The sequence below is a fragment of the Wyeomyia smithii genome, chromosome 2 (assembly GCF_029784165.1).
Source record: "Wyeomyia smithii strain HCP4-BCI-WySm-NY-G18 chromosome 2, ASM2978416v1, whole genome shotgun sequence".
Classification (NCBI taxonomy): Eukaryota; Metazoa; Arthropoda; class Insecta; order Diptera; family Culicidae; genus Wyeomyia; species Wyeomyia smithii.
In genome coordinates this window covers 72,315,116-72,340,151 of record NC_073695.1, presented here as the reverse complement: position 1 = coordinate 72,340,151, position 25,036 = coordinate 72,315,116, and the positions used below count along the sequence as shown (strand labels likewise).

The following is a 25,036-nucleotide window of genomic DNA, read 5'->3' as shown; positions in this document are numbered from 1 at the left end:
TTAGCAACAATTCGAATGAGGTTTTCGAACTGATCAATAACTGAACTAAGCAACGGTTTATACAGAACGTTCGTTGCACGGTAAGCATTATCGCTAATGATAGCAGGAAAACACTGCATGTTTAACGTTATTCTCTTCCACTTCCTTTTTTTCAATAATCTCTCGCAATTAAATCCTTACTATAACGAGCTGGGCATATTATTGTTTTTTCAATCCCGTTTAACTACAGATCAATTCAACAATAACTGTCTAGGTTTTAATATTTAGTTTCAATTGTCAATTGTAATTTCGAGCGTCTGGTGCTCAATCATAATACAGGGTGGCGAAAACCTGGAAAAACCTGGAAAATCAGGGAATGTCAAATAATTCATTTTTCAATCAGGGAATCAGGGAATATTAGGGAAAACTAAAACATAATCAGGGTAATTTTTTTAGCGATATCCGATTAATTTTTAAACATCGCTGAAGAGCAAAAACTGTTTTTTGGCTTGAAAGGCGAATTCGGGACCGTTACTATTTGATTTCATATCTGATCAAATACTTCTCACTGGGATTTCAGAGTTGCGTTCATCTACGCTGCACTTTTTTGTGCGGAATGCTGAAAAATATCAGGAAAATTAATGATATGTTTCAGGGAATATCAGGGAAAATCAGGGAATCTGATTTTGAAAACTTTTTCGTCACCCTGTAATAAAAAACATATTTCAACATATATTATTTAATTTAATTTTTCATTTCCCATCTCAGGAAACTTTTTTCGGTTGTCTTTTAATGAGTAGTTTTCGTAGATAATGTTTGGCTATTTTTTTGTAGTTTTCATAAAAAACCCAAAAAAAAAAATAAAAATAAAAATTCTCTGATAATTATTTTCAATTTTTTGTTTTCTACTGTTTTCACCAAAAAAAAGCAAATTGTTTTTACAGTGTTTATATTTTTCAGAAAGACAAAATTATTATCCACAACTTTGCCGGAGACGTCACACAAATCAAACAAACCGCTCTTGCTCTAAAATTTTTGTAATCATCAATACCCAAATGTCCCGCTAGTCGTCTTTATTGCCTTACTGACACGCAGAGAATCCTGAGTAAGAATCCCCAGGGGTTGTAAGAGGGACTTATTTTTGTCACAAATAAGTCTGTCACAAATAAGTCTGTGAAGTTCAACGCGAAAAATGGGTTAGTGAGGAGTCTAAGAATAAACCTTCTACTATTTTACTGCGACATGAACCTACGACCACTCATAATAAGCTTCATGTAACTAAAATAGACCTTAAATGTGTGAAATGTATAACATTCTTATGCTGAAAATGACGATATCAAATTACGGACCGATACCGTCTATCGCATTTTCATCCCTCTCAGTCCAAAACTACCTTATAATTATTTTCTGAACTAGAACTTTATGTATTACCATAAACTCCCACCAATTATCAAGGCAACTTATTCGGAATAAAACAAATATTAAAAGACCCTTGCTTCACCCCCCGACCTCCAGGGATAAAAAGCACTTGCACAGTTCCTCCGGTTTTTATTTTCGGGCAAACGAGCGATGAAAACACTTCTCTCACCGCAACTTTATTTCGTAATGACTGAAACGATTTTTATGTTCTACAGGAGGACGATTCGTGTCGTTTTAAGTCAGTAGCAGGGTTAACGAACTGACGGCAAGCACACTCTAGTCCCAATTTCTTTGTTGAGAAGCATCGTTCCTGCGAACCCTACCACAGATTGTAGAAGTTGTTTTTGTTAGAAAAAAATACATGAACATCGCTGATATAGAAACGGATGCAAAAAAACATCTTCATACCTGCGGCAAGGAGGATGAGAGAAGTTCTCAGACGTCAGAATCTATACACAGTCCGCACACGGCGAGCGTCAGACTACTGAAACCGACAGCCAGGGTAAAAACAGCACATAAATGTGTCATCCTTTGTGTTGGTAATAAAAATTTTAATTTTTAATTCACGGTTGCGCCGGACTTATCCGGTCTCGGCGTTCGGGTGAGACGAAGTGCAGCCTGAAAGATAAAGCGGAAAACTGGCACGGTTAAAGTGCACAGAAACATGAACTACAGTTTCCCTGGAAAACCAAAGCAATGTAGAGTTTAATGAGCGCGATGAGGGCTGCAAAGTGCAAGCTGCTTACTAGGCAAAAAGAAGTGGGGTTGATTTTTCTTCCTACTGCTTCGTGAGAGGATTAAAACCAAAACGATTCACCGTCCGGTTCGCTACCGTAACCATGGTGAAGCCGCTTACTGTTCTGGTGTCCTGGCGCCACGTGAATGGGCAGAATCGCTTGAAAGGGATTATTTTGAGTGCGCAAATAAACGGAAGGATGTTTTGATGGTTCCCGCGAACTGAGCGAAGCACCTGTGCATTCATCACGAATCAGCGGAAATGCTAATTAGTGGAATTCATACTTTACAGTAATGTTCAGAGAAACAATGATGGGTTTATAATCAGAAGTTCCGATGTTTCAAAACTGTGTTTGTTTTGACTATAGTTGTCGATACAACATTCGCATTACAAGATCCACATCGAAGTTGGGACCGTCTGTAGAGATGTTAAAAGATTTCGCCTGTTAAACAACCATTCCAGCATACAATTTCACGAGCTGTCAACAGCATAATTTACCAAAACCCAGAGTCTCACCTCAAAAGCGTGGCTGGCCACTGACTGACCGCAATCCGCTGCCAGAATGCAGCACAGAATACTCGTACGGAGGCAGACCGAATTCCATACGGCAAGTCGTTGGTCTCCGGTGACAGGTTTTTCTCGACGGTTCACGACTGTAATTAGTGCTTGGCGTTTCAGTGCACGACCAGTTTGATTCAATTGTCGACATTAAAATTTTCCCTCATCGAATGCCACTCAGAGAAGATTTGTACTGTGCTAAGCTTGGATTGTGGTTCCGTGGTTTACGGATGATTTATGAACTAACGCTTTCGTTGACTTTTATAAGACAGGCTATCGAGATTTATGATTAAAAAAAATTACACATACACATAACGATCTCGTTTTTTTTCTTCCAAATGATCCACAAACAGCGTTTCGCGGATTTACATTGGAGCACGATAATAACAGTAATTGTTATCAACCCACAAACCTCTACGTGTCTCGAACAACAATGACTGCACAAATGTGTCCCGCTCCCTTGTGTAGATTGCACTCGGCCAGTTGAAAAAAAAAATCGTGCAGCATCAACATTCAATTGAAAATACAGATAAAAATTATGCACGGTCACTCGGCTGTGTTGATTTTTCCGAATGTTTTTGTCATGCACATCGTGCAAAAAAGCGACAAACCTTATTTGATTCTGCTAGCGAGACAAGAATTAAAAAAAAACAGGACGTTGAATACCCAGCCACCGAAACAAGCTGTTTGAATTCTACTTCCCAGAGGACGACAAAAACTGTTTGATACAAATAAATTAAAAGCCACGCTAGAGTAAACCAAATGTGGTGCCAAAATCAAGCGGAAACGAGCGATTTGCAAACAGTGAAATGCCATAGTTGCGGTTTGTAATACTCTTTATAGATTTTTATGTGATTTTTTTTGTTTCGTACATTTACTGCAGTAAGAAACTTTTTATTCCATTCAATTTTCACCGAATTCGTTTTTTTATTCAAGTTCTGTTTCAATTTGGGGATTTGAGGTGAAAAAAATTCTGATAGAAATGTATTTTGAAATAAAGATCGAGTTGAAAATACTTATTTTTTTATCGTTAAGGAATAATGAAATAATGATGAAACGAAAAATTCAAAAAACACTGTAATGAAAATATGCCAACGTTTCGGTTATCATGACCTGCCATCTTTCACTGAAACATTTGTTATAAATAATGATGAGAGTCATTTGTCACGGACTCAATCTTGTAACAACTTTTATATCCCTTAATGCTGAAAGGAGAGTAGAGTCACAGCAAATCTAAATCAATGAATTGTAATCTTGTTTAGGAACTTATAATCTACTGGGTAACTGGGAAAAAAGGTTTTTATTGTTTTGAAAAATTTAACAATATTGTAAACATTAATCATTTTAAATTATTTGAATCTGCTTAAGTTTTTTGTGCTCTAGACGTTGCTCGGGGTAAATCTGCGGTGCTAATAATTTAAAAGCTCTCAATCCCCAGTGATTTATAAAGTGATATTTGAAGTATCCATCAGCAAACTTGGCTAAGATTTTATCTATAAAGTATTACTACCACATATATTTCTAAACAGAACTTTTTCATCGAGAGTAGCTTTTGAAAAGGGTGTGAATTCTACTTATCTGATCAGAATGGCGCTAAAAGAACAAATTTATGAACATGAATTATGAATTTCAAACCGCTTTATTTAATTCTGGCGAAGCACGATCCCAGCATTTTTGGCAACACTGTATATCAAAAATTAACAGGTGCCTGTGAAATATTTAAATTTGTTAATACAAATATGGTTCATATGTAATTTCTTTTGAAATGATAAATTATTTTTCTGAAAACATTTTTTGCTTCCACGCATGATGGTGAATCAAAGGTGATCTCCCGTGCAAAATTATGGTTGTGCCCAGCATGACTGTTTCAGTACACCCGCTTTAACATTCAATAAACACGCATGGTGATGGTGTGACATTTTATCTCGTGGTGGCCATGTGCTCAGAGTCTTCTACCACGTTATTTTCACTTAGCCAGTTACGCGAGTGCATAATTTATCATATCCCGAGAGAAATAACGTGTTTTGTTGTTTGTTCTCGGTGAAATTGCCAACTATTTACGCTCGATGTACGGTTGTTAGATAAGGTTTCTACGAAAACACGCAGATCATTAATTCTTGAATAGCGGAATAAAAATGTGCGCGCATATTTTTGACGACTATAATGTGATGTTAATACTACGATTTTGATACGGTGTCAAACATATTGCCTCATGATGGCCGGATGACAGTTGCTGTTACTAGCGACGATCGAACCAAATGTTCGCTATGCATTATCTGTTTATAGACTTCAAGGCGGCGTACGATTCAGTGAAACGCAACTAGTTGTCGCAGATTATGCTTGAACGTGGTTTTCGAACAAAACTGATTAGGCTGATAAGTGCGATTTTGGCGGTTTTATATAAAGCGTCAGGCCAGTGGTCAAAATGTTGAACTCCTTTGTGTCTTTGGATGGTCCGAAGTAAGAAAACGGACTCTCGAACTTGCTGATCAATATTACTTTAATAGGTATATTCACCATAAACACTGCCAAAACGAAGTACATGTTTGCTGGCAGAGAGCGTTGTAGTCGTACGATGGTGTTAGATCGAGATACTTTCGAAGTGGTTGATGATTTTTGATGATGATAACGAGATGATCCACGTCGTGAAGAGACGGATTACGACAGCGAACAAGGCGTATTGCGGATTGCGTAGCCAGCTTAGCCCCGCACGAAATTCATACTTTACAGTACGCTGATACTCCCCGTTGTGCTCTACGGATATGAATCGAGGACATGGAAGGCAAGCGTTAGAGGTGTTTTTAATGTGGAATTCTGCTATAAAAACTCGGTGTCTGGCTAGAAAATGACGAACTGTACAAAGTATACAAAAACGCTGATGAGCTGATGAAACACGGCAGGTTACTGCTGGACACGAAGTAAGTATGGTGAATGAGCGACCAGCAAAGATAATATTTGGTAGAGACATGGAAAAAGGCCGACCATTGCGAAGCAGACTCCGTACGCGTTGGAAACGACGAGAATGCTCGAGTAACGGGTGTAAGGAGCGACCGGCTAATTCACTTCAAACCTGTTAATTAAAAATTGAATCGTGCACAATACAAGAAAATTCTTGAGAATAAAACTCTTGCAAACGAAATTATGTACAGCCACAGTGCCCTACGAGTACAAAGATTTTGAATTTTAAATTATTATTTCTCGTATAATTAGCGTGATTTCGTAGAAAAAAATCTGAACCTACTCATGCGTCTGTTCTCTATGTTAGGAGCGGCTCGAAACAGCGTCTGTTCCTTTTGTTGGAAGCGGATGAACTACCGTTTTGTTGATGTGCTCAGGACTTCAAACAGCAGCACCATGTTGACCCTCTTGCTAGACTGCGGGATTGATTGCAACGGACGGACCGGAACAATCGGCATGGATTCATGAGACGAAACCAAAACAACAATTGGACTCAATTTCATGGGAAGCAGAGTACTCGCTGAGAAATTGAAGAGCCCAATCGGTAACCGATCACCCTCCGAATGTGCCTGTTAGGGTTCAAGACGGGTCCTTCAATGCCAACGTTGATTTCAAGATCATTATCGAAGATAACAACGCTAAGGTCGTCCAGAAAAGGTAGTTTAATTTGGTGATTGGAAAGCTTAGAATGCAACAACTGACAAACAAAAATAGGCTATGACTCATTAACTTCACCGCCTCCGAAAATATGGTCGCACAAAATATCTTTTTCCGTATATTCTTCAGGAGGTTACCAAATCAGACATAATCGCAAATCGACCATGTACTGATACATGGTCAGCACTTTTGGGTATCACAGGCGTTAGAACCTACCGAGGCGCCAACAGCGATTCGGATCACTACCTAGTGGTGGTAAAGTTGCGTCCAAAACTCTCCGTTACTATCAACACTCGGTATCGACTCCCACCACGATATAATGTCCAGCGACTGAAGTAATTCGACGGCACCGAAAACCATACGCACTTGCTTGAAGCTACGCTCCTGGGACTAGCTGACTGAAGTCCTCTCGATGACTGTTAGTGGACCGTAAAAGCAGTCGTCAACAGCAAAGCAGTGTGTAACGAAACTGATGGAATGAGTGATTCGATGAAAAGTGCCGGCAGGTGCTGGATGAGAGAAGCGATGCGCGGGTTCTAATGTAGGGTTGAGCCACCCTTCAAAACGAGGAGCAATACGGTCAGAAGAGGAGACTGTAAAATTGGTCCTCTCAGAAGCACCGCCAGGAAGAGGAAGAGTTTAAAAAACAGGAGCACCTGAATCACTCTTATGAGACGCGGAGGTTCTACCAAAAACTCAACGCAACTATCCTGAAGGTGGAAGTAGTGAACATCTGAATGGCGCACAAAAGAGGAATAAGATGGTGAAGGAAATGACATAGTGGGTGCAGCAGGGAACGGAAACGTGCTAAACCGCCTTTCCCTCCCCTCTCGATATATGAAGTTAATAATCAAGCGTCTGAAGAACAACAAATAAGCTGGCAAAGATGGTTTTAAAGCGGACCTTAATCGTGCGATCACCTTTCTGAATACCGCCTGCAAAGTGTTTTCCCAAGTCATCTTCGGGTGTCTGTTGCTAGTAGTAAAAACGCAAGGTTCACGAAGTAGCGGAGGTTACAACGAAGAAGTGGCTGGGCAGAGCCAAACTGATACCTTCACGAAACGCAGGTCAAGAGTTCATGTTCTCTGATGAGATGATCATTCCGCGGTTTCAGAGCGCCGCGACAGTAATGGTTCGGGAATCGTTTCCAGGCGTGGGAAGCTCCCCAGAAAAACTTGAAAATCAACGTCGCGTACAATAATATTGAGGTTCTTGAGCAGGTTGTGTCCAGGTACTTAGGGTCCTCTGCGAACAGGATCATTACGTCGTTCAACAGGACGGCGCACCGGGTAACATGGCGAATATCGTCCAAGCGTGAAAAGTTTAACTGATTTCCTTATAGCTCTTTATTAGGGTTTGCAATATTCCCGAGATAGATTTCTCGGGAAACGGTAATGAAAAATCTCATTTCCGGGAATTTTCGCGCTGGTGTCTGATTTCTAAAATACTTCTAAATCACCGATTCCAGCTCTTGCTTCATTTCATTAGAAACTGAAGAGTCCAATACTTTTACTTTGTTGAAGATAAAGCTGAGTGTTTGGCAGCCAGATTTTAGAGCATTTGAATGCCTTCTTAATTAATGTGAAATCGCGGCCACGACACAAGTTACACTGACTAAGTTTTATTAATTTATTTATTTCTGGTCGCATTGATTTACGGGTTTCAATTTTTTTCTATCAATTTACAGGTTTCAAAATATTTTGTCAATAAACAAAGAAAAAACCAAGCAACTATTCGCTTAGTAGCGAACTCACTAGCAAAAAAAGACATGAGACGAAGAAAATATTTCTTAATTCATCGTTTACTAAAAAAAAACAGCATATATTTTTGACCAATAAATTAAGCAAATAATTTTATATTACACGGCAAGAAAATATTGATCGTCGTTTCAAGCAAATATTTGCTTCGTATAATGCCCACTATGAAGCTGCTCTATATTTCGACGACGTAAGTTTCGTGTTTCGATACGATATTTAGTTTTATTGCAATATTGTATGGAAAATTTTCCGAGGAGCTCGGGAATCCCGGGATCCCAGGAAAAGGCAATTCCCGGGAAATCGTTCCCGGGATTGCAAACCCTACTCCTTATAGGACCTCAATCCCCTAGACTTTTGTGTATAGACGTACATGTAGGCAAAGCAGAGTGAACATAAAGTGGGCACTATGAAGCAATTTAAGAAGCTCATTTCTCACAGCCCTCACACAAAGTGTACATTGTACAAAACACTCATAAGACCGGTTGTACTCTACGGGCACGAGGCATGGACATTGCCCGAAAAGAACCGGCGAGCACTCAGAGCTTTCGAATCCAGTTGATGCACTGAAAAGAGAAGTTCAGTGAGCAACGTAGTTAGCCCAAGTGGAGCTGGACTTGATAAGCATTGAATGCCCGTGGGGTTGAAGAAACGCCTACAGGAATGGAGTTTGTTGAGAGATTTTTGTTCACCCGTGCTATGTATTCCTGAAGTGAAAATATAGCAAAATAAGTTTGTGAGCACCGTGAGATACACCTTAATATCAAACTACACTGAAGTTGTTTTGACGTAGAATTATGTCTTACGGCAACGTAGGAGTTAAAATTGAAAAACCGAAAAGAACGAGAGGGTCAAGAAAAATGCAAATTTTCAAATGCTCAAAATTCAGTTAACAAGAGTGAATCGGAAAGGTAGCTGTGCGTCCACCAAAATGCAAAATTACGACTTTGTGACGCTAATTATTGTACTATTGAAAAATATAGAACCTTGTTAAACGCATATTTCGACCAATCTGAAAACAATGCTAAAGATCAAGCACAACTCTCAGTGTTCTCTCTTCCCGACAGCCGACACCGAAGTATTCAACGGATTTTGTAAACGATTTGTTGTTGACACGCCCACCAGAATTATAACGCTCGGTAGTCCCTTATGACAGTCTTCATTCAGTCTTCTTTGTCTATCCGTTCACTGTTGCAAGAGGATAATTAACTGGAAAGTGAGCGACCAGCAGTAAGCAGAACTGTGGCAAATCGCAGCCCAGCTGAGAGTAACATCAAATATAATATGGTTTTTGCAGCACGCCCGCTCATTCGATTGCAGCTTGCCAAAGCGGATGAGCCAGCAGAGGGAAGCAGCTGACCGTTTGAAGATAATTTTCTCTAGCGCTAGATTTTGGATCTCCCGTCTGTGTCGGAAGCACCGTCATACAGAGGCATCCGGACATGTTAGTGATTTTGTTCGATTCTGATGCATTCACTTTCAGCTGTATATGCATGTGCTGGTAGCGTGTGTTCACCCCTGATTTGCGCCCGATTTTTAAAGTATCCATACGATTTTATATGGGAAATCCACTTTTTCAATACTTATTCTCTAGAGATGTCCAGTTGGCTCTAAAAAATATATCAAAACATGAGATTTGTAGGAAATTTTCCTGAAAAAAACTATTCTGAAAACCGTAAGGCGCTACAATGCTTGTAGAAACAGCTATTCACTCCAAACTGATTGAATGTCTAACGGACGGCTCACCATTAAAATTTTCCAGCAACACTGCTATAGCATGCTGCTTTTGCAAACTTGCTTAAGTATGAGAAATAATTTCGCGTGGAATTAATTTTCAAAGTGTGATTTTTGCTCATAGTATCGTCGGGGAAGCCTCTAAGATAAATTTAAGCGATATCATTTCTTATCACATGGTTAAATTTTCAAAAGCAGCATGCTGCAGCAGTGTTGCTAGAAAAATTCAATGGTGAGCCGTTCGTCAGATATTCAGTCTGGGGTGAATATCTTTTTTTCACAAGCAAAGTAGCGCCTTGCGGGTTCAGAAGAGTTTTTTCAAGGAAAATTTCCTATAAATATCATGCATTGATATATTTTTAGTTGCCAACTGGACATCTCTATAGAAAAAGTTTTGAAAAAGTGGGTTTTCCCATATAAAATCGTATGGAAGCTTTAAAAATCGGGCGCAAATCGGGTGTTTCACCGATCGATCTGAAAAGGTACACAGTTACTATAGGACGCATAAGGAACACGAAAAGTGCATGGGAGCGAAAATATAACACCATCGCTTTTTCCCCAGATAACCATGTCCCAGTCTAGTGTTCACTTGTAATATGTGTTGTTTGTTAGCTTGCATTGTGTGAAGAAATAATAATGGAACCGGAAACATCTTGTGTCAACGGCATTAGCAAATCGCAATAAATTGAACAAACTTGTAGTATCACTGTTGTGTCATAGAAATGGCACTGTTTAGCGCCCCAAAATTAGTCATTTGACATAGTTATTATTTTTCCCGTAACAGATGGGAAAGAGAGTATATTCGTTTAATTCCCAGCTTTGTAAAAAGTAAAACCAACCGTCCTTTTAAGGACGACCGCATGTTTTCAATTGAAGCAGTAACAATGAAAATGTTAGGTCAAATTTCATTCAGCGGCAAATACTGAATGAAATTTGACCTAACATTTTCATCGAGCAGGAATCAGTTACACCCACACTTGTTTTGATGGTGAGTATAACCTACCCGATCAAACGATTATAACAAACGGGTAACACAAATATATCTGAACTTGATAGAAATAACAAAGCCTGTAATATTCTTGATATGCCAGAATGATGAAAAGTACAGAACTACATATACCAAATTCCGTTATCATACACTTGAATGTTCAAAAATGTGGTTTTTAAAGCATATCGATAAAAAAAATTGTTATTCAATTAACAAAATATTGTACATTTTAACTAATTCTGATCTTTTTCTGCCAAAAAACTTGCGAAACTTGCTATAATTTGTAATAACCAGTAAGTAATTTTGATAGGAATTTTGATATTTTAACTTTCAACGAGACCAGGGATAGAGCACAAGTTGATACAAAAAGTTCGTAATAAAATATAAAGATTGGTTATAATCCTGATATTTTCGACTGATCGGGTGTTCCTTCTAGTCAATTGACTTCAAGTGAATTAAATAATGCCTCTCTTCAAGGTTACCAATTATTTGAAATAAAGTTGATAGAGAATTATAGCTAAAATTCACCGCTCTACACCATCAAATTGATCACTATTAAACGAATAAAATCAAATCTGTTGCAAGAAATACATTGACATAAGACAGACTGTTGTAATTTTATGTTAACCTTGCGGCCGTGTCTTACAGGCAAACCCATCAACTCTTTTTATTTTTTGAAAATACGGAAAATATTCTGAAACCTTCCTGCCGGTTTTCAGCATCCTGGGATTCATGAAATAAAAATTTGATTGCTAGGGGCACCTAAATTCATAAGAATGGTTGAAATCTTTCATTTTTTTTCCGGTTTAAGCTTTTGGAATGCACTTTTTTCATTTCGTCGACCAGTGTACCTTTCATGAGAAACGAAATGATTTGGAAAGTTCATAATGATATCATAATATATATTATGTACTAGCTGTCCCGGCAAACTTTGTTCCGCCCATTTTTTTTATTCAAATAATTTCAAACACTCTTCAAACTCAAAAGAAAAATCGATTGAAATGATTGGTTCTATCGGGATGAGAACATCCTCGCCTTTCAGCTTTTGTACATGACCTCGATTCTGAAAATACCCATATTGGAAGACATTCGGTCATTTTAAGCTGATATCCAGATGATAAAGGGAGTGTGGAATCAATTTCTGGCCTCTGGTCATTAGTTTAATACCGGAAATACCCAAATTGGATGGTATTCAGTCATTTTTGGCTGTTTTCCAGAAACTTGACGTCACCATTTTAGAATCCAAAATGCTGTCTGAGACGTGTTTTTAGTATCGGTGCATCATCATGATCATAGAAATACCAGTTTTTGTCACTGTCGGCTGTTTTCCAGGCACCAGATGTGGCCTTTTATTAATTTCAAAATGACATGTGAAGTTGATTTTTGGCCTCTAGGCGTCATTCTGGTTCCGGATATATTCATATTGAATGTTATTCGACCATTTTTGGATGGCTCGGATTTTAAAAAGCATGTGGAGTTCAATTCTGCCCTCTGAGCGTCATTCTACTTCCGAAAATCACCATATTGCGTGGTAATTGGTAATTTTCAGTCATCGTATTAGAATTCAAAATGGTGTCTGAGGTCGATATTTGACTTCTATGCACCGTCACAATTACGGGAATAGCTGTTTTCCAGAAACCGGAAGTCGCCATTTTGAAATTCAAAATTGTGTCTGCGGTCGATTTCTGGCTTCTGTGCATCATCATGATCACGGAAATACCCATATTGGGTGGTATTTGGTCACTTTCGGCTGTTTTCCAGCTCCCCTCCTTCCAAAGTAAGGAAGGGTATCAAACCATCATAAGAACATTTTTTACCCCCAAAAACCTTCGCATGCCAAACTTGATTCCATTTTCTCGCTTAGTTCTCGAGTTGTACAGAAATTTGTGTTTCATATGTATGGTACCCCTCCCTTTCTGAAGAGGTAGGGGCGTCGAACCATCATGAGAGTATTTTAGGCCCTCAATAATTTTCCCATGCCAAATCTGGTTCCATTTACTTGAAAAATTCTAGAGTTATGCAAATTTTTGTGTTCTTTTGTATGGAATCCCCCCTTTCCAGAGAAAGGAGGGTCGTCAAACCACCATTGAAACATTTCTTACCCCCAAAAACATCCACATGTCAAATTTGTTCATTAGTTCATGAGTTATGCAAAAATTTGTGTTTCACTCCTATGGGAGCTCCCATTTTTAGGAAAAAAGGGGTGTCGATCCACTACATAAATATTTTTTGCTCTCGTGAACCACCACATGTAAAATTTGGTTCTATTTGCTTGATTAAATCTCGAGTTATACAGATATATGTGTTTCGTTGTACGGGAAGGGAGAGACCCTTCAATAGTTAGTTCTCGAGCTATGCAAAAATTTAATTGTTTAATTTGTATGGAGGCCCTCCCTTCCAGAGGTGGGATGGGTCTCAAACTATCATAAGTACACGCAAAGTTTTTCCGTATTACATAATTAGCGATAACGTGAAATGACTCTTTAGGTAACAAATCTGTTACTTAAAAAGCAATAAAATTCATCTCCAGTCAAATAACAACACATAATGTCACATATTTAGCACGTGTTACGGGAGTACGACTATCTAATAATGGACGTTTCAACCACATGTAGCATTTTCTCTGTCGAAAAATGCTCCCTTTCCATCTCCAGTCAAGAAACAACACCGTCGCATATGTTGTACATGCGCTGCATGGGCGACTCGCCCAGCCGCAGGTTAATATACAGCACTACTTAGAGCTGTACATTAACTCACGGCGAGATAAACCGTCATCGCAACTCAAGCCGTTCCTTCTATCGCCAATTCATCCGGTGTGCGTGTATTAGTTGTTGTACGCATACGGAATAAAGCAATAATATGACAAGAGTTGCATTTTTTCCCGTCATACAGTATGCGAACGTTAATGATTTCAAAGACTTCAAATGCGTCTTGGAATCACACCACAATTTGTAAACTGCGTCAGAGAAAACCAAATAAAATTGCTTTTATGTAAGCTATCTTGACCACGCAACGAGTGTGCTTCATAGAAACTCATTTGGACCTGTTTGAAGATGCAAAACTCGTGCCCATCCCGAACAACTTTCGCAACTCTGGGCTCACGGTATTGCATATTTTCATTTCAAGTAAACACTGGGGAACAAAAGAGTGGTGTTTCTAATTAAACATTTGAGGTTTTTTTTTTCTTCATCTATAGTTTATTTGACACGGCACAAATACAATTCAATGTTTGACGGCGCCAATTATATCTAGTAGCTTACTTTCTAAAGTATCTTAATAACTAAAAGCAAATTTTTTATCCTCGCTGCCGACTACGAGCTGAAACTAAATCTAACTTAAAGCTAAAATATTTTGCATTAAAAGCACAGGTTTGCTGTTTGATGGTTTTCATTGCCATAGGTAAGCAGCATATTAAATTTGTTCCGCTGCTGGGCCAAGATATTACGGACTGGCATATTGGGTTGTTTCCATCGGGCCTTGAGAGTATCGTGCGGGTCTGATTGCTGTTTCCGGATCCGGGGTCTTAACGTGTTCTTGTCGTTTGGTTGGATTTAGGCGGAAGGAAATGGGACTAAACTGGGGCGTGGATGGATTTCAGAAAAACGTATATAAGGGACATGTAGGATAGGTCACGGCTCGCCAAGACATCACGAACAGGAACAGCCGGCTGCCTACCTTCGGCCTGCAGGGAAGCTATTAATCTAGACCTGTCGTCATGGTGTACAGGGCATGACCAAACAACGTGCTCTATGTCGTGATAACCTTCACCACAGGCACAGATACCACTCTCCTCGAGCCCAACACGACGGAGATGCGCGTCAAATCTATAGTGATTGATCCCGACCTACATCCAACCCCCTGAACCACGGGTTCGTCGATACCTTGGGGATTATGGAATGTAACCACCTTCCCAGTTCCCCCTTGGTCCAAGAATTTTGCCAACTGATGATCGTATTCTGACGTACAAATGCGAAAAATTCATTAAAGGCAATTGGTCTTTCATAAATATCACCGTTTGTTGCGCCCACCTTAGCCAAAGAGTCCGCTTTTTCGTTACCCGGTATCGAGCAGTGAGATGGGACCCACGCTAAGGTAATCTGAGTAGATTTTTCGGATAAAGCACTCAGATGTTCCCGTATTTTCCCCAGGAAATACGGAGAGTGCTTAACATCTTTCATCGATCGGAGAGCCTCAATGGAACTGAGACTGTCCGTAAAGATGAAATAATGGTCCGTGGGCATTTTTTCGATAACCCCTAGGGTGTACTGAATTGCAGCTAATTCTGCGACGTAAACAGAAGCAGGATTATCGAGCTTATGGGAGACGGTTAAATTGTTATTGAAGATACCGAAGCCAGTGGACCCATCAAGAAGTGATCCGTCAGTGTAATACATATTGTCGCAGTTGATGTTTCGATATTTATTGGAAAAAATTTTAGGGATCTGCTGCACGCGTAAATGATCCGGGATTCCACGAGTTTCTTCTATCATGGATGTATCGAAAAACACAGTAGAATCAGAAGTATTTGAAAGGTCGACACGATTTGGAATATTCGAAGAAAGGTTGATATTTTGGGACATGTGATTGAAATACAATGTCATAAAACGGGTTTGAAAATTAAGTTCGATTAACCTTTCAAAATTTTCAATCACGGGACGGTTCGAGACCTCACATTTGATTAGAATACGAGAAGACAGGCTCCAGAAGCGGTTTTTCAATGGTAGTACTCCAGCTAAGACCTCCAAATTCATCGATTGCATGCAACCCAAGGCGATACGCAAACAACGATATTGTATTCGCTCCAGTTTGATCAAATGTGTGTTTGCTGCGGAGCGGAAGCAGAAACACCCGTACTCAATAACAGACAGTATCGTTGTTTGGTAAAGCCTTATAAGATCTCCTGGGTGGGCTCCCCACCATTATCCGGTTATTGTTCGAAGAAAATTCACTCTTTGTTGACATTTTTTCCTCAGATACCTCACGTGACAACCCCAGGTGCCTTTAGAGTCGAACCAGACACCAAGATATTTGTGTACTCAAACCTGAGAAATCGTTTTACCCATTAACTGTGTTTGAAGCTGAGCAGGTTCATGCTTCCTAGAAAAAACTACTATCTCAGTCTTCTCCGGAGAGAATTCGATACCTAGCTGTAAGGCCCAAGCAGACAAATTGTCCAAGGTATCTTGCAATGGTCCTTGCAAATCGGCAGCTTTGGTTCCTGTAACAGAGATTACACTGTCGTCTGCAAGTTGTCTTATCGTGCATGAATTTGCCAGACATTCGTCGATGTCATTTACATAAAAGTTGTAAAGAAGGGGGCTTAAACATGAGCCCTGGGGAAGACCCATGTAGCTAATGCGAAAAGTTGCCAAATCGCCGTGCGTAAAATGCATGTGCTTTTCGGACAACAAATTGTGCAAAAAATTGTTTAAAATTGGAGAAAATCCTTGTCGGTGAAGTTTGCCCGAAAGAATGTCAATAGAAACGGAATCAAAAGCCTCCTTAATGTCCAAGAACGCAGACGCCATTTGTTCTTTGCGAGCATACGCCAGCTGAATATCTGTTGAAAGCAGCGCAAGACAATCATTCGTCCCTTTGGCACGGCGGAAGCCAAATTGAGTTTCTGATAGTAGACCATTTGATTCGACCCAGTGGTCTAAACGACGGAGTATCATTTTTTCCATCAATTTCCGGATACAGGATAGCATTGCAATCGGCCTATAAGAGTTGTGATCAGAAGCAGGTTTTCCCTGGTTTTTGGATGGCGATCACCTTCACTTGCCTCCAATCCTGCGGTATAATGTCTTGCTCCAGGAACTTATTGAACAAGTTCAACAAGCGCCTCTTGGCATTGCCGGGTAGATTCTTCAACAAGTTGAATTTGATTCTATCTAACCCAGGCGCGTTATTGTTACAGGACAGGAGGGCAACTGAAAATTCTGCCATCGTGAAAGGTGATTCTATCGCGTCGTGGCCCGGAGACGCATCGCGAACAATGTTTTGCTCAGGAACAGAGTCCGGACATACTTTCCTGGCAATATCAAATATCCACCTACTTGAAGACTCCTCGCTTTCGTTGACCGTTACGCGATTCCGCATTCTTCGGGCTGTGTTCCAAAGAGTGCTCATCGATGTCTCTCTCGACGTCTCGTTCACGAACCGACGCCAATATCCGCGTTTCTTTGCTTTAGCCAGGCTTTTAAGCTTGGTATTAAGCTCCGAATACCGTATATAGTCGTCGGGTATACCTCCCTTCTGGAAGGCCAAAAACGCGTCGGATCTTTGCGTGTAGACATCGGAGCACTCTTCGTCCCACCACGGAGTTGGAGGCCGCTCTTTGATCGTTACGCCGGGATATTTCTTCGTTTGGGCTTGCAACGCGGCGTCGAGGATTAAGCCCGCGAGGAGGTTGTATTCATCAAGTGGTGAATGATGATGAATCGACTCGACCGCTTTTGAAATCATTTCCTCGTATAACTTCCAATCGACATTCCGTGTGAGCATGCGGGTTGACCCGTTATCAATTGAAACAAGAATAGGCAAATGGTCGCTACCGTGGGGATCGAGGATTACCTTCCATGTGCAATCCAACCGTAGCGACGTCGAACATAAGGATAGATCCAAAGCGCTTGGGCGCGCTGGAGGTTTCGGGATACGTGTCATTTCGCCGTTGTTTAAAATAGTCATGTCGAAGTCATCGCAAAGGTTATAGATCAAAGAGGAGCGGTTATCATTGTAAGGGGAACCCCAAGCCACGCCATGAGAGTTGAAGTCTCCCAAAATCAAACGTGGCGAGGGAAGAAGTTCTATTAAATCAAAGAGCAGCCGTTGCCCAACCTGTGCTCTGGGAGGAATATATATTGAGGCAATACAAAGCTCTTTACCTTGTATTGTCATTTGACATGCGACAACTTCGATGCCTGGAATCGAGGGGAGGTTAATACGATAGAAAGAATAGCACTTTTTAATCCCTAAAAGTACTCCTCCATATGGGGTGTCTCGATCAAGGCGAATAATATTAAAATCATGGAAGTTGAGATCAATATTTGAAGTAAGCCAAGTTTCACAAAGGGAAAATGCATCGCATTTGTTTTTATTTATCAAAACTTTAAACGAATCAATTTTTGGTAAAATACTTCTACAATTCCACTGTAAGACAGAGATAGAATCCTTCATATACGCAGTTGAATTAGGCATCGAAGGATACAATCGCTGCAAGGAGGGGCCATTGGGCAGTCAACTGCTTCAAAAATGATCTAACTGTTGGGAGGAATGCTGTAAGAAAAATTTTAATTGGATCGGGTACATTGAAATTTTCAAACATCCAGTCCACAATGTTAGAAAATTTCACTAATCCAGAGTTTGTTGCATCAACTGGATGTGCAAAAGGAACAACTGGGGTTTTAAATGTTCCTGGCAGTGCTGGGAACACCTTCTGGGACTTTAAATTTGCAAGCCCAGGAGGAGTTTGCTTCGGTTTTTCCGCAGCACTGTTTGGTTTGTTCGTACTTGTAGCACTGTTTGGTTTGTTCGTACGTGCAATTCATAACACAGGGTACATACAATCGCACAGGCAGACGAACCCGGTCGATCGAGACGTGGCTAGGGAGTGCAGATCCGGCAAACGTAACGCGAAACGAGTCTGACGGAGTGTAAACTTTTTTACCGCCGACGAGAGACATGGACCGCAATTGCTTACAATCCAAAATCTTCGCCTGTGTTTCGGTATTTTTAAAGCAACCGGTTGCGCTTTTTAGGGTACACTCGACAGACAGACTCGAATCGGTTATGACACCGTCGATCTCCACGTCTCGTGCGGGTATGTAAACGCGATACTCGCGTGTGAAGAGCTCAGAGCAAGCGATAGCATTGGCCTGTGCCAGATCACTGACCACGACACGGAGCTTGTTAGGTCGGACCTTGGAAATTTCGGTCACGGCCTTGTACCCCTTCGTCAGGTCTTTAGAAATTTGCAGTATGTTTAATCGCTTTGAATTCACTCCTGCCTTTGGACGAAAATAAACAGTATAGCTGCCCTGTTGAGATCCGTCCGGGTAAAGCCTGGGGCGAGGGGGGACTGGAGAATGAACAGGGGAGGGGGTAACAGAAGGGTCAGGGTCAGGGGGGTTCGGGGATGGTGGCACGGGAGGCGAGGGATCTATATCCATCGCGCTAAATGTAGCGCACTAGCGCCGACAAGAACACGTACCTATTTACTGCTTCCTTCCAGCAGTGGTTGTCCGATCGTTCGAAGCTGCACCCAAAGCAGCCAGCAGCACCAGTACAGCAGCACCAATACAGCCACCAGCAGTGAGCCGGGTGTGAGATCACTCAGCACAGCGACACGACTCGACTGTCAACCGATGGCCTTGAATTAGAAAGATCTATTCACTGTGCACAGATCAACACTGCAGCTGGTATTTTGCACCAATACAGCCAAAGTTGCGAGCCGGGTACAGAACGTAGCGACACAACTCACAATCTAGTTGGCCTTTAGCGCGAATAATACACTTTTTTGTTTGGCTATTCGTACACACGGACCGGATTGTAATAGAACGACCACTTTGCACGTCCGTTTCTGTCGAGTGTTCGACGCCGAATGAAACATTTGAGGTTGACGGGTAAGATTCTTATTATGTGTGAATAAGAGGATAGAAATGAACCTGATCGTTGCATCAATACAAATGCAACGAGTGAAGTTTTGCTAACACCTACATTGCGGCTCTTGGCTGTATGTTCTGCTGCAGAAACACATACATATTTGTGTGTAATGCGCGGTCTAATTCACAATAAGTAATAAAAAGTTGCTCCAAAGTAGTAAAATGTTTTCCGTTTGTGTTGGGTGTACCTTTCCCGGCCCTTAAAACTCTCACATACAAATTTTCATGTTTAGCAGATTCCAAGTCTATATGAATCAGACACACAGACAGAACTCCTTTTTATATGTATAGATAATATTTTGACATAACGTACACCAGGAGAGTTCGTCCGATATTGTTTGACTATATGCTAGGACCTTCCATTTTACAACGCGTACGGAATGTTCGAGACCTGGGCGTGACGATGGATCAGTCTCTCACATTCAACGATCATATCGATAGAGTAGTGAAGGAATCGATGCAACTTTTTGCTCTCACACGACGATTTGGACGGGAATTTACGGACCCTCATGCAATTCTTGCAATCTACGGCAGTCTTGTCAGAACAAAACTGGATTTCGCGAGTGTGGTTTGGCGACCAAAGTATGGCATGCAAAAACAACGACTTGAATCAGTCCAGCGTAAATTCGTGAAATTCGCTTTAAGACACGTTGGATGGAATGACGAACTACCCGAATACGAAAACCTTTGCTGTCTAGTAGATTTTGGAACAATCAGTAGCAGACATAAGATCGCAGATATTGTGTTTTTCTGCAACATACTCAGTGGACGGATTGAAAGCTCTTGCCTGTTGGACCGACTTAATTCCACCGAAAGCCCGGTTTCTCTTCGTCGTCGGAGGGTCTTTGATCCTCCATTGAGAACGAGGAACTACACACAACACAAACCCACCAGCAGATTTATGAACGAGTTCAATGAACTGCAGGACGTAATCTCTGTAAATATGACTCCAGAAGTAATTCGAAGAAGACTCAAATTATACTCAAGAAATCAGCAATATCTCAAACATGTATTGTATCTAGATTTAAGAGGGTTAACGGGCTAACAGCCTATGTCCAATTAACAATTACAATTCCGGACTACTTCGTGATAAGGGCGAATCCTTGCTCGTTTTCCTATCTAGTTTCGCCCTTATCACGAAGTAGTCCGGAATTACAATTACAATTACAATTACTCTGAAATCCGTGAAAAAAAAACGCGTAAAAAGTGACTTTAGTCAATTACATCGAGTGGTCATCGAATGCTTCAATTGTTATATATGAATATTCATACTGGTCTCAATTACAATACCGCGTGCCGAATCTCTGATTAACCACAATAGAAGTTTGAACGTGCTTATACGAGCAAGGTTGATTAATAATCTAAAACAGAATATGACGACTGGCAGAATTCCATGCATCAACCCTTAAAAATGAAGAAAACAGCAAACTTAAAACTATAAAAAAGTAGAATGAAACTTGAAAAACTCAACGAAATACCCATGGAATTCATAATGTTGAAGTTTTGGTTGAAAGAATGGTCAAAAAACTGAATTTACTGAATTGATCATTCCAGTGGTTATATACCTCTTCGCTCGAATGTAGTGTGTAGGAATTTTCAATAAAGTTAAAAATTTCTAATAGTACAGTTTTTCAACAACAATAAAGGCTTTGTTTATAAAAAATATCAATTACCCAGCAGTAGAGCTATATTCATTTCCCTGAAATTCTTCTGCTTCAGATGCTTGTGGTGTTTTCGAATCCATAGAATAGAGTTGTACGCGGCATGTATCCCCCGCGTAAAAAGCGACTTTAGTGTATTTCGCATCTATCGTTCGTTTTTCCTTAATAATACAGTTTTTGAGTACTAAAAACTGCATTTAATACTTTTTTTCGCAAAGTAAAACTTTGTACATCAAAAAATAATTGTTCGAGGACCGACGATGAACATTCGAAAAAATGAAGTAAAACGTTTAATTAGTTGTTCGGCAATCGTGTACACGGCAAAATCATGAGTGGACTTTCTTCTCTTCTCTTTTTCTTTCTTCTCAAATTTTTGTGAAAATTTGGGAAAATGTTCTCAATAGGTTGAATTCTAAGATAGATTATTAAAATTGTTTCGATATTTTGAAAAATAAAGCGATATATGGCACATATGTTGCACAATAAAATAAGCCAACCTTCCATGGATATAAACCCGATGTTGGTAAGCATTTCCTCCCACCAAAGAAAATGTGTAGAGATATAACCCTACATGCATAAATTCGAATGATTGGCCATTGCACCGAAATAAGAAACATATAAAGCATTCTTTCTTGCTTTGACAGTCGATACTGTGCATGAGTTATACTGACAGAGTGTTTTGTTGAAAAATTGTTAAATTTTTATAGTGCTGTTTGCATTTCTTTTTTTTTGTGACCCGAGTCTCTGCCTATTAAGTTCGTCATATTTTTTTATTTGAAAAATTCGATGATCTCAATGAAACCTTAGAGTAAGAGAAACGAGTGTCACTTTGTAACAGTTTGCACACTCTAAGCGCATGGACTGATTTTAATAAATTTTGAACCGAGAACCTATGACAGAGGGTACGGAGCAAATTTCATCAATTTTTAATTGCTGAGAATAAAGCTCTAGATTCTACTGGCATATATCTCTGCTACGTGTATTGTAGTCTTAAGGTATTCACTAATTTGATTAAAATATTTTTTTTTTTCAAAGTTGATTCAATTTATTTTTTTATGGCGTCTTGGATCTGGAACGACAATTATGTGATTTACATTAACATACTAAAAGATGTTTGAAAAATCTCTAGCCGTTTTCATAGAGTGAGATATAGGGTTCATTCCTTATTCCCCATAAGCATTAACAACCGTGCCCAACCTTAAAACAATAAAAAGTACCTCCAAATAGTGTCAGCCGCATTCGAAAGCGGCACAATCTAGCGCCACTTTCTGCGTGGCTCCTGTAGTACGCGCGTAATAATTAGACCCGCAATAAATTCACCGTCTGATCGGGCCTAAATCAGAACCGTGCTCGGAATTGATTACCGTGATCTAAGGCATTCTTCCGTGACGGGAAACTTGTCCCCTAAACCTGGGTTCGGTGTCTGCCGCGCGCTGCTGAAGCAACAACAGAAAAAAAAATCCCATCAAACGTGAGCTGGATGAGTAAATTTTCACGAGTTTTTCGCTCGAGATTGCTCCAGCCGGGAGCGCTATACCACGCACGAGTTACGGCAGCGATCCGCGGCCTGGGACTACGTGCCAAGGAAACGCCATAAATTCTACTCTTAGCTTTTTAGGCCGAACAACAGCAATAACAGCAGCAACAACAACAACATCAACAGTATATTTGAAGTTGCGTTCTTGCAGTGTGTATTTTTTTATTGTTGCCAAGTACTCTGCTATTGAGCGGATAAATCATTTCTGTTTAATGAAAATTTCGAGGGCGTGCAAAAGCTACTGTTAAAAAAACGCACGATATTAAAATAAAAACGAACCTTAAGCCGCCATGAATATGAAACGAGATCGAGGGAGCGTTCGTCATTACCGGGGAAGCTGGCCGCGTGGTTGCACTCGCGGTGGGCTGTTCGAAATTATGTTTGCTTGTTGTTTCGGCTTTTTTCTTCTCTCTGGTAATGGTTTATTAACTTTTTTGAAAAGTAGGTAAACAGAGGTTCGCTTGGGTCGGTGCGGGTGTGAAGAATAATTTTTCACTTGAACGAGTGCTGCTTTTTTTGCTTGCTTAATGACTCGCATTTCGCTGATGATGGGGGATGAATTTTAATGGGAACAGGAATTATCTCTTCGCCGTAAACTCAACAGTTTGGGGAAAATTCAGTTTCAATCGATTGTTTGCTGGCGTATTGGAAAAAGGATGCTAACTCTTTTGTTTTATTGGTTTTTGTTTTCAGCTCACTTTTACTGGCTTCTGATGCAGGCGGGAACATAAAAAGGTAAGGTTTAGATTGTTAGAAATATCGCAAATTAATTTAATTTCTGAAAATAAAAGATCAGCTTAGGGCATTTATCATGAACACAAAATGTTCAAATGAGATCGTTCTTGCAATGGAAATGAATCCGTTGCGTCCCACTGTTGAAAAAAGGAAATGACAATAAAATAACCAACAGTCTCCATCACAGGGAAAATTCCGTGTCTGGGGAAGGCACTAAAAGGCGCTTTAGGCGATTGAACATGGTAAGCGGTTCTGTCGCGAAATGCCAGCAATCTAGCGTATTTTTCGTATGCAATAAAAAAGCACTCTGATTTTGTGTCCGTGTTTCTGTTATAAAGTAAACGTGGAACACGAGGAGCGTGATTCAGAATGCACAGCCGACCGCAGATATTATTATCAATAAATCTGTCATTGTTGGAATTATCATCACGCCTCATACGACGAAAAACCAAGCAAAGCAGTCAATTATGGTGGATTGCGAGAGTCGAAAATTACTTATGACGCAAATAATTAGAAAACAGGAGGTTTGGTTCGAACCACCTCAAAGCCCTTAATCTTCAAATATTTATTTTTATATTAGGGTTCTGCATCACTGTTGTTATGTGTGCCAATTTTTCGAATTTTGATCAGCAATAAAGTTCAAAAGCCTCGTCTTCTCGAAAAAATCTCCATGATGAATTGTTCAGTCGGATTTCGGGCCTCGAAGTGGTCAAAGGCTCACTTTTTTGACCGATAAACGATGCACGTTGTCGATAAGATATTGTCAAAATCGATTTTTTTAACCAATTATCTTGGAAAAGCATGAAATTTCGATATCTGGTGGTGTCTCGACAAAACTTTTCTTAAAATAAACAATTTTCTGAGAAAACATAAGTCCCCGTACGTGCGAAGCCGGAGTGAATAACAACCACCCGGAATCAAGTTAGTTGCCAGATAGATATCAACAAACAAATTCAACATGAACTAAACTTTCTCAAACTCCCGATTTTTCACCCTGTCGTTCACTAGCTTTTTAACCCTCTAGTGCCCAAATTATTTTAAGACGCACTTCGAAAAATTCACTATGAAGCTTTATAAACATTTTTTAAGTTCTTATTGAAGCTTTTTAGAGGTTCAACTGAAGACCGTCTAAAGGCGGAACTGGACACTAAAGAGTTAATTCTTGGCTTTGTTTGTGTTACTTATAGTTTCCAAAGAAGAAACTTTTATCGCTACTCTTTTTTTGTCACCTACTTATTTCGCTACTATGCGGCCGTCGCTGTTTTTCTCGTGGGAAACGAGGTGTCAAGTCTAGTCAGTAGTTTGTTCCGGCGAATGAATATCGAGAAAATAAACTATTTTAGACTACGCAACGGAAGGCTGTTTGAAATATCTGTCTATCTGTAGGAATGGAATTCTGTGACTATACCTGATTCTGGGAAGGACCCAAGCAAAAATTAAAACATAATAAAAAATAAATTGCGAGCATTTGTTGCACTAACAAAATTGTGAGGTTTCAAAAAACTTTTGTTACTACGATGAAATTGTTAAGATGCAAGCAACAACTAAAGTTAGATCACAGCTTCCAAAAACTTCGCACCAACAACGTGATTCGCGATGTTGTTTTTGTTGTTGAAACGTGTAAACGGTGTTACGTTTAAGAATAATATTAGCGAACAAA

At 40.0% G+C, this 25,036-nt stretch overlaps 1 protein-coding gene across 6 annotated transcripts in view; it reads left to right on the top strand.

Moving 5' to 3' along the window:
• Window positions 1-25,036, top strand: part of LOC129721506 (uncharacterized) — a 521,585-nt gene that overhangs the window by 302,293 nt on the left and 194,256 nt on the right. For 5 of the 6 annotated variants that reach the window (XR_008727404.1, XR_008727406.1, XR_008727402.1 and 2 more), the window contains one exon: window positions 23,335-23,376. The exons of the other annotated variant lie outside the window; for it this stretch is intronic. The gene's annotated coding sequence lies outside the window, so the exon portion shown is untranslated. The remainder of the gene's footprint in view (window positions 1-23,334; window positions 23,377-25,036) is intronic. 6 annotated transcript variants of the gene reach the window in all.